General features: G+C 46.6%; 1 pseudogene; it reads right to left on the reverse strand.

Moving 5' to 3' along the window:
• Nucleotides 1–670: 670 nt before the first annotated feature.
• On the reverse strand, nt 671–9,282 carry LOC111975982 (E3 ubiquitin/ISG15 ligase TRIM25-like; annotated as a pseudogene).
• Between the last annotated feature and the right edge of the window lie 1,093 nt (nt 9,283–10,375).

A 10,375-nucleotide genomic window follows, 5' to 3' on the forward strand; every position in this document is an offset into this window, starting at 1 on the left:
ATCAGGCATTGGCCCCATTACTTATAGAAAGACCCACATCTCTTTAAAACATGTTTTGCTTTTAATTTTTACTTGATCTCATAATATAAGAGTATCTTCATGAAGTCAAGCAAATCCGACACTATCCTACCACCTGTAGATCCCAAGTCTCCTAAATCGTTCCACGAGTGGCAAGGACAATCAAAATCATCATCACCAAATTCTTCACAATAACTGCAAAAACTAGTATTTTGAATTGTATTGGCTCCAAAAGGAGATTGCACTGGTAATTATTCTCCCGAGCTTGGCTGTACTGGTTGCATCATGTGGACAGATTGCACTGACTAAATAAACAAATTGGCCTGCCATTTTAGCTTCTGTTTTTTCGTCCTGCCACATATGCCAAACTTGCCAAATGCTATCATGAAAGAGGACCACAATGGAAATAAGTTGTGTACTTTTGTGTAAGTTGTGTACTCATTTTGTATGTGTACCTTGTTTAAAATGATCAAATATACTGGAATTTTCATTTACCACAGCCCCCTCTTACAGTAGCTTTCCAGCTTTTGCTTTAGGTAAGATTCCTTCACCTTCCCAAAATCACAGCCTGTGTTGATTTACATTTTAGCTGATGCTCTTATCCAGAGCGACTTAATACATTTTTGTACAGGTTCCCCATGGGAATCGAACCTCAAACACGGGCTTTACAAGCACCGTGYTCTACCAACTGAGCCACACAGGATGGTGGTATATGCAATCTTTCAGACAAAATATGATCATAGTGGTCTTTGTACCTCTGGAGGAAATAGATGTTGTCCTCTGTGTGTGAGAGATCCAGCTCAGAGTCTCTCCTCCTTAGCTCAGCCACCTCCTGCCACATTCGCTCCAGGCGTTCTTCAGCACAAATCACTTCAGCCCTCTCCTGGGCTCTGATCAGCTCCTTTACCTCAAAGCCCCTTCTTTCAATGGAGCAGATCAGCTCAGCAAAGATCCTCTTATAGTCCTCTACTGTTACATTGGCAAAGGGTTTCAGTGGCATCAGAGCTTTTTTGAACTTCTCAATCTCCCCCAGTTTATTTTATGTAGGAATGTTTCCTGTTTCAATTTCAACTGATTCTGTTTCTCTGTCCTTTCTGCTGCAGCTGAGACTGTATCATGACCTTTATGTTCATCTAACAAACACATAACAGATACACTGCTGATTGGTATGGCAGTAAATCTCCAGCAGTTTATCATGAAGAGAGCAGATCTTCTGCTGTAGTTGTGTGGAGGCTTTGACCAGCTTGTGCTTGTTAAAGGCAGGAGATTCAAAGTGAGGCTGGAGATGAGACTCGCAGTAAGGCCAGACACACCAGACAGGATTTTCTCCCTGTGCAGATTTTTTAAAATATWTTTTTTATTTTTTTATTTCACCTTTATTTAACCAGGTAGGCTAGTTGAGAACAAGTTCTCATTTACAACTGCGACCTGGCCAAGATAAAGCATAGCAGTGTGAACAGACAACAACACAGAGTTACACATGGAGTAAACAATAAACAAGTCAATAACACAGTAGGGAAAAAAAGAGTCTATATACATTGTGCGCAAAAGGCATGAGGAGGTAGGCAATAAATAGGCCATAGGAGCGAATAATTACAATTTAGCAGATTAACACTGGAGTGATAAATCATCAGATGATCGTGTGCAAAAGAGCAGAAAAGTAAATAAATTAAAACAGTATGGGGATGAGGTAGGTAGGTAGACTATGTACAGCTGCAGCGATCGGTTAGCTGCTCAGATAGCAAATGTTTAAAGTTGGTGAGGGAAATAAAAGTCTCCAACTTCAGCGATTTTTGCAATTCGTTCCAGTCACAGGCAGCACGAGAAACTAGCGAAGGAAAGCGGCCAAATGAGGTGTAGGCTTTGGGATGATCAGTGAGATATACCTGCTGGAGCGCGTGCTACGGGTGGGTGTTGTTATCGTGACCAGTGAACTGAGATAAGGCGGAGCTTACCTAGCATGGACTTATAGATGACCTGGAGCCAGTGGTTCTGGCGACGAATATGTAGCGAGGGCCAGCCGACTAGAGCATACAGTCGCAGTGGTGGTTGATTAAAGGTGTTTTAGTAACAAAACGGATGGCACTATGATAAACTGCATCTAGTTTGCTGAGTAGAGTATTGGAAGCTATTTTGTAGATGACATCGCCGAAGTCAAGGATCGGTAGGTAGCAGTTTTACTAGGGTAAGTTTGGCGGCGTGAGTGAAGGAGGCTTTGTTGCCAAATAGAAAGTCGATTCTAGATTTGATTTGATTTTGGATTGGAGATGTTTAATATGAGTCTGGAAGGAGAGTTTACAGTCTAGCCAGACACCTAGGTATTTATAGATGTCCACATATTCTAGGTCGGAACCTTCCGGGGTGGTGATGCTAGTCGGGCGGGCGTGCAGGCAGCGAACGGTTGAAAAGCATGCATTTGGTTTTACTAGCGTTTAGAGCAGTTGGAGCCCACGGAAGGAGTGTTGTATGGCATTGAAGCTCGTTTGGAGGTTAGATAGCACAGTGTCCAAGGAAGGGCCAGAAGTATACAGAATTGTGTCGTTCCGTAGAGGTGATCAGGGAATCCCGCAGCAAGAGCAACATCATTGATATATACAAGAGAAAAGAGTCGGCCCCGAGAATTGAACCCTGTGTACCCCCATAGAGACTGCCAGAGGACCAGACAACATGCCCTCCGATTGACACACTGAACTCTGTCTGCAAAGTAGTTGGTGAACCAGCAAGGCAGTCATCAGAAAAACCGAGGCATCTGAGTCTGCCGATAAGAATATGGTGATTGACAGAGTCGAAAGCCTTGACCAGTCGATGAAGACCGCTGCACAGTACTGTCTTTATCGATGGCGGTTATGATATCGTTTAGTTGTTTTAGCTGATTTGTATGGGTCCAGGTTTGCAGCTCTTTCAGAACATCTGCTATCTGGATTTGGTAAAGGAGAAGCTGGACGCTTGGGCGAGTAGCTGCGGGGTTGGGGGGGGGGGGGGGTTGGAGTAGCCAGGAGGCATGGCCAGCCGTGAGAAATGCTTGTTGAAGTTTTCGATTATCATGGATTTATCGGTGGTGACCGTGTTACCTAGCCTCAGTGCAGTGGCAGCTGGGAGGAGGTGCTCTTGTTCTCCATGGACTTTACAGTGTCCCAGAACATTTTGGACGAGAGCTACAGGATGCAAATTTCTGCTTGAAAAAGCTAGCCTTTGCTTCCTGACTGACCGCGTGTATTAGTTCCTGACTTCCCTGAACAGTTATCATAGGGGGACTATTCGATGCTATTGCAGTCCGCCACAGGATGTTTTTTGTGCTGGTCAAGGGCAGTCAGCTTGGAGTGAACCAAGGGCTATATCTGTTCTTAGTTCTGCATTTTTGAACGGGGCATGCTGCTATCTAAGATGGTGAGGACAGTTACTTTTAAACAGACATAGGAACCAGGCATCCTCAACTCGACGGGATGAGGTCAATATCCTTCCAGGCATATCCGGGCCAGAGTCAATTAGAAAAGCCTGCTGCAGACCAAGATGTTTTAGGGAGCGATTCCTGACAAGTGACTGACGGGGTGGTCCGTTTGACAGGCGACCCGTCGTGGATACAGGCAAATGAGCAGTGATCAACTGAGATCCGAACATTGAAGACAGCAGAGGTGCTATTTGGAGGCAAGTCTGTTGCTCAGATGAATGTCTATGAAGGGTTCAAGCGCCACTCTCTATACGGATTTAGGGTTCATTACCTGGTGGTTACCTTCAATAGATTTGTGTGAGTGAGTTGAGGCATGCTGCCCTTTAGATTGTAGGACTGGGCGTGTTTAAGCATACCAGTATGGCGACACCTAACAGGAAAGCAAACCATCTGAAGCTAGATGGGGGGTGCGGAATGCAATTCACAAAATGGTGTCCAGGACAGGCTGAGGGAGCTGAGGAGGGTCGGTAGCAGGCCAGCAACCAGTGAGCAAGAACTTATTTGCTGAGCAGATACAATTTTTTTAATTAGAATTCGAACTGTTTGGCGATATGGCACCTGGAAAAGTTACTGACATTACTTTGCCAGGCTATCTCCTATGCATCAATACTGCAACTCCTCCCCTTTGGCATTACTATCTTGACGGAAAATGTTATAGTGGGTAATTGGAAATACGCAGAATTTTTGGTGCCTCCCTAAGGCCAGCATTGCGTCAACCACGCGCAAGGACGTCAGTGGATGGCAGAGTGTGCTAAAGCAGTGAGTAAAAACAAACTTAGGGAGGAGGCTTCTGATGTTGACATGCATGAAACCAAGGCTTTTTCGATCACAGAAGTCAAGACAAATGAGGGTCGGGAATGCAGGGCCTGGGTTTACCTCCACACATCACCCGAGGAACAGAGGAGGAGTAGGATGAGGGTGCGGCTAAAGGCTAATTCAAAACTGGTCGCCTAGAGCGAGTTGGGACAAAGATAAAAAGGGGCAGAATTTCTGGCGTGGTAGAATAGATTCAGGCGATAATGTGCTGCAACAGGGTATGGTGGGGTGCGGTACAGCGGAGGTAAGCCCAGGCACTGGGTGATGATAAGAGAGATTGTAAAATCCTCTGCGACATGCTGATAATGCGTGCACGCGTCAACCGCATGTGTGGGAGGTGGGACAAAGGAGGTGTCAGAGGTATGAAGAGTGGAACTAGGGGCTCCATTGTAAACTAAAACAATGATAACTAACCTGAACAACAGTATACAAGGCATATTGACATTTGAGAGAGACATACAGCGAGGCATAAAGTAATCGCAGGTGTTGATTGGGAGAGCTAGCTAAGACAACAGGTGAGACAACAGCAGCTAATCAGCTAACACAACAACAGCAGGTAAAATGGCGATGACTAGGCAGAGAGGGTCGGATTAACTACACACAGAGCCTGAGTTTGCGGCTGGGGCCGACAGATAAAAAATAAACAGAATGGAGGACCGTGATGAATGGACAGTCCAGCAGGCATCAGCTATGTAGCCAAGTGATCATAGTGTCCAGGGAGCAGCATTAGATGGAACAGGGAAGCTGCGGAGTAGTCGCCACTACACTAGCACGTGGGCGACACGGCGTTTAAAGTTAGTATCCCGGGGCTTGTAGGAGCGTCTGCTCCGACGGAGGGCGGTTGAAGGCACAACGGATGGAGTATTCGTCGGCAGACCAGTCGTGGTGGTGCGGCGGGGCGCCGYGTCGACAGAGGAGCGGTGAGTCCGGGTGAGCAGCTGAGTAGGCCGGGAGGTGGGCCTCAGGGATGGCTTCGGTACTGGGTGCCACGGTGGGTGCTAGCTATCTGTGAAGATCAGAAGTAGTGGTCCAGGGATTACGGCAGGAATCCGGCGTTGTAGTGGAGAGACAGTCCAATACTGGTAGACTGGCGAGTATTATCCAGGCTAAAAACAGGGTTGGTATCTGTGCAGAAGGTAAAAGCCGCTAGCAGTGGCTAACAATGACTAAATAGCTTGTAGCTAATTAGCTTGTTAGCTTCTGGTGGTTCTTGGATGTGTTCTAAAATTAAAAATAATAGAGATTCCGTATCACATTGGGTGAGGCAGGTTACCGGAATATAAATATATACAAAAAAGAAGAAAAATACAAAAGTACACGAGAGGACAAACAAAAACACGTCTTCACTGCTACGCCATCTTGTCACACTCCACGTCTACTGGTCTAGCATTCTTTAGTTTCTCTGCTACTTCAGCCAGCATTGTACTTCTGTTCCGAAAAGGCCTTGGGATGAAGGTCTGTCTGCACTGGGGGCATTTGTAGACTCCCCTCTGATCATCCTGATCCCACCAGCCCTCAATATAGTCCATACAGTATCTGTGTCCACAGGCAGTTGCCACAGGATCCTTCAGTCGATCCAGACAGATCGAACAACAGAATTGGTCCCTATCAACAGAAATATTAGCAGCTGCTATTTTCTTGCTAATAGATAGGTATACAGACTTGGACTGTTAAAATTGGTTGAAAGTCTAGAAGTAGTTAAACGTTAAGAAGTACATGTCACGCCCTGGCCATAGAGAGGTTTTTATTCTCTATTTTGGTTAGGACAGAGTGTGACTAGGGTGGGCATTCTAGTTTCTTTATTTCTATGTTTTCTATTTCTTTGTTTTTGGCCGAGTGTGGTTCCCAATCAGAGGCAGCTGTCTATCGTTGTCTCTGATTGGGAATCATACTTAGGTAGTCCTTTTTCCCTCTTTCATTTGTGGGTAGTTATTTTCTGTTTAGTGTCTGCACCTTACAGAACTGTTTGTTTTTTCGTTTTGTTACTTTGTTCGAGTGTTTTTTGATATTAAATAAAATCATGAACACTTACCACGCTGCGCTTCGGTAAACTCCTTCTGACGTCAAGGTAGATAAATACAAAACGGTTTAGCATTTCCCTGAGTACATCGTTTACCAGAGCCTGGAAGACAGCGTTGGTGAGTCCAAACGGCATGACCTGGTACTCATAATGTCTGCTGGCTGTGTTGAATGCTGTCTTCCACTCATCTCCTTCGCATATCCAAACCAGTTGGTAGACATTCCAAAGGTCCAGCTTGGAAAAAATGGTGGACCCCTGGAGAGGTTCAAAAGMCGAGGAGAGGAGTGGTAGTGGGTAACAATTTTTAATCGTAATGTCATTCAGACCCCGGTAGTCAATGCACGGACGCAGGGTCTTGTCCTTCTTCTCCGGCAGGAGATGCAGATGGACGGACGCCTCCAGTAGCCAGAGACTCCTCTATGTATTCCTCCATGGCCTTGGTCTCCGGCTCGGATAGAGAATATAGCCGACCACGGGGTGGTGTGGTGCCTGGGAGGAGATCAATGGCACAATCATAAGGAAGGTGTGGGGGAAGAGAAGTAGCACGTGCCTTACTGAAAACTTCCAGGAGGTCATGGTATTCAGTGGGAATGGCAGAGACATCCAAAGCCTTGCTAATGCTCTGAGGAGGACGTCTCGGGGACAGCTGTGCTGCTTTAAGACAGTGGGAATGGCAAAATGGGCTCCAACCCAGGATGGAGCGCATGGTCCAGTTAATAACAGGGTTGTGATTTTGGAGCCAGGAAAATCCCAAGACAACAGGAACATGGGAAGATGCAATGAGAAGGAACTGTATGGTCTCACTGTGGTTTCCTGTATATGAACTGGCACTGTACTATGGGTGACTCTTCCAAATGAGCGGCCGTCCAGTGCCCTAGCATCCATGGGGACAGAGAGGGGTTAAGCGGGAATACCAAGTTCAGAAACAATAGTAGCATCCATGAAACGTTCATCAGCCCCAGAGTCAATGAGCACTCAGAGAGACTTAGATTGGTCTCCCAACAGCAAAAGCACAAAAATAGGAGTGCAGGTGTTGGGAATTAGGGAACTCCCAGTCTGGCAAACTCCCAGTTGTACCCACCAGAGACAAGGGTTTCCTAACAKGGCAGGTAGCTACATAATGTCCTGCCCCTCCACAGTACAGACAACAGTTTGAACTCAGCCTACATGAGCATTCCCCAACCGATAACCTAGCTCTTCCCARTTGTATAGGCTCAGGAGTATCCAACTCACCCATCATTGATGATTCTCGGGGTACCTCGGGTGTTTTCGGCTCTCCTCGGAAATACACACTTTGGGGATTTCCCCGATTCCTTAAGACGAGTGCTAGCATCAGACAAACAAGTGTTTCCGAGACCTGACCTCCTCTCACACCGGTGTTGTCATAGGAGACCATCAATCCTAATCGAAAGGGCGATAAGGGGTCCAGTGCTATTTCCCAAGCTGCGAGCTCGTCCTTTATTCCCTCCGACAGTTCATGGAGGAAGGTGTCGAACAGAGCCTCCGGATTCCAGGAACTCTCGGTGGCCAATGTGCGAAAATCTACTGCGTAGTCTGCCACACTATGGGAGTTCAGATGTACCTGCAATACTTTGAGCCGTCTTCCTCCCGGGCACCGGAGTATCGAAAAACCTTCCTCACTTCTGCCATGAATTCCTCCAAGCTCTTGCACACAGCGGATTGCTGCTCCCACACAGCTGTTGCTCAGGAGAGCGCCCTTCCAGACATTAGCGCGATTAAATACGCTATCCTTGATCGGTCCGACGGGAATGAAGAAGGCTGGAGTTTGAATATGAGAGAGCACTGGGAAAGGAACGCCCGACAGGTACCAGAATTGCCTGCATAACGTTCCGGAGGAGGTAAGCGGGGCTCTCGGGGAGCCGGGGAAGGTTGAACCAATCCACCACTAGTAGGAAGGTTACTGGGTGGTTGGGAGGTCTCMGACGGGACGTTCTGCCTATGAGCTAATTCACTGATTTGCTCAATTATCGCCTTGAACCCTTGGTCGTGGCGTTCCGTCAGGGAATGAAGCCCTTCCAAAAGGTCCTGAAGTACCTCCTCATGCCTCCCAATGGTGGCTCCCTGCAGGGAGACAACGTGACAGAGCGGGTCCAAGTCTGCTGGGTCTGTCATGGCCAGTTTGTACTATAAGGGCACAAGGCGAGACCCAAATGCAGACACAGGAGGCAGATGGTAGAGCTCCGATATGTATTAAAACAAAAGGAGTAGGCAAAGGCAGGTCGGGGACAGGCGAGAGTTCATAAACCAGGTCAGAGTCCAAACAGTACCAGACGATAGGCAATCTCGAAGTCAGGCCAGGCAAGGGTCAGAAACCAGATCCGAGTCCAAAACAGTGCAAGGGGATAGGCAGGCTGGTAATCAGAACAGTCAGAGTGGCAGGCAGGCGGGTTCGGAGTCAGGACAGGCAAGGGTCGAAACCAGGAGGACTAGAAACAAACAGAGACTAGGAGAAATAGGAGCAAGGAAAAACGCTGGCTGACTTGGCAAACAAGACGAACTGGCACGGAGAGACAGGAAACACAGGGATATATACACCGGGGATAATAAGCGACACCTGGAAGGGGTGGAGACAATCACAAGGACAGGTGAAGAAGATCAGGGTGTGACACACAAGACAGAACTCAACAGGTTTGAATTTTCTCCCAGTGCAGACATCAAACTCCAAATCCCCAGGTCCAGCGTAATAGTGAGCAGGTGGAGCAGCTTGGAGTCCTGTCTTCAATTCCTCCACCAATTCAGCCAGCATTGTGTTTCTGTTCAAAACAGGCCTTGGGAAGAAGGTCTGTCTGCACTGGGGGCATTTGTAGACTCCCCTCTGATCATCCTGATCCCAGCAGTCCTCAATACAGTCCATACAGTACCTGTGTCCACAAGGAATTGCCACCGGATCCTTCAATATGTCCAGACAGATCGAACAAGAGAATTGGTCCCTAGCAACAGAAATATTAGCAGCTGCCATTTTTCTTGTCAACAGACAGGTCTACAGACTTGGAATGAGTTCCAATAATTTTTTCAGAGTAAAGAGTACAGACCATCCGATTAAATGCATCAAGTGTAGAGGCAATGTTGTGTTGAGTCGTAAAATGGAGGTGAGTGAGTCTGACTTAAGTTTACATTTCTCTGAAACCTTCATTCAGATAAGGAGTGGCTTATGGAACCTGTTTAGCAGGTTGTATGGATGACAATTGTGGATCAAAATATGCCACGTAATAGAAAGGTGTTATGAGGAGTGGTTTGTAGAATGGACTTAGAATGGCTGCAAATCAAAACTGTAGGTTTCACTTAAAAGGTTTTAAAAGGTTTTCTCAAGATACAGTTCATGATTAAGTTCACAATGCGTTCAGTCAACTAAATGCATGTAGGGTGCTATAAAGGAGTGCTTTAAAGGGTTATACACAAAGCATAGCTTGATGAATGCAAACGCATTTGCAGGTAAAGGTTTGAGTTCTCGCGGGCTAAGCAACAAAGTGATTCATTAACAGGTGGTGTGGTTGTTTTCATATGGCTGTTTTTCATGTSGTGAGTCATGGAACTGGAGAGACTTTCTTCATGACGTCTCTGACATGGCTGGAGAAAATGTGACTTCATATCTTTGGCATGATACTGTGTGCTGCAATGCATCATTGATGGATATAAAGTGTCTGCAGGCGGAAGATTCAGAGATGTGGAAGGTGTGGAAAAGAAGGTCATGGTGAATGTGAGGAACAAACTGTGAATTGTTGGAAATCATGTTACTACATATTTGGAGTGCCCGTCGAGGGTGAAAGAGAATGAAGTTGCCTAAGTCAGAGCCGTCCAGTGCATTTCATACACAGAGGCGGTTAAAAGGGTTGAGGGAACGAATGGTCCCCCTAAGGACTTCATTGTGTTGGATAGTCCTTCACTGCAGGCTGCAGAGTTGATCTCCCACCAGCAGGAGCCAGAGATATTACGTGTAAAGAAGGTGGACTTTGTGATTTAAAGTGCACAATGCGTTTAGTTGACTCTTTGCATGTAGGGTGCTATAGAGGGTTATATACTCTTAGACCTTTGTCTGAAAGCATAGCTTGATG

This window comes from Salvelinus sp. IW2-2015, linkage group LG16 (genome assembly GCF_002910315.2).
Source record: "Salvelinus sp. IW2-2015 linkage group LG16, ASM291031v2, whole genome shotgun sequence".
Taxonomy (NCBI): Eukaryota; Metazoa; Chordata; class Actinopteri; order Salmoniformes; family Salmonidae; genus Salvelinus; species Salvelinus sp. IW2-2015.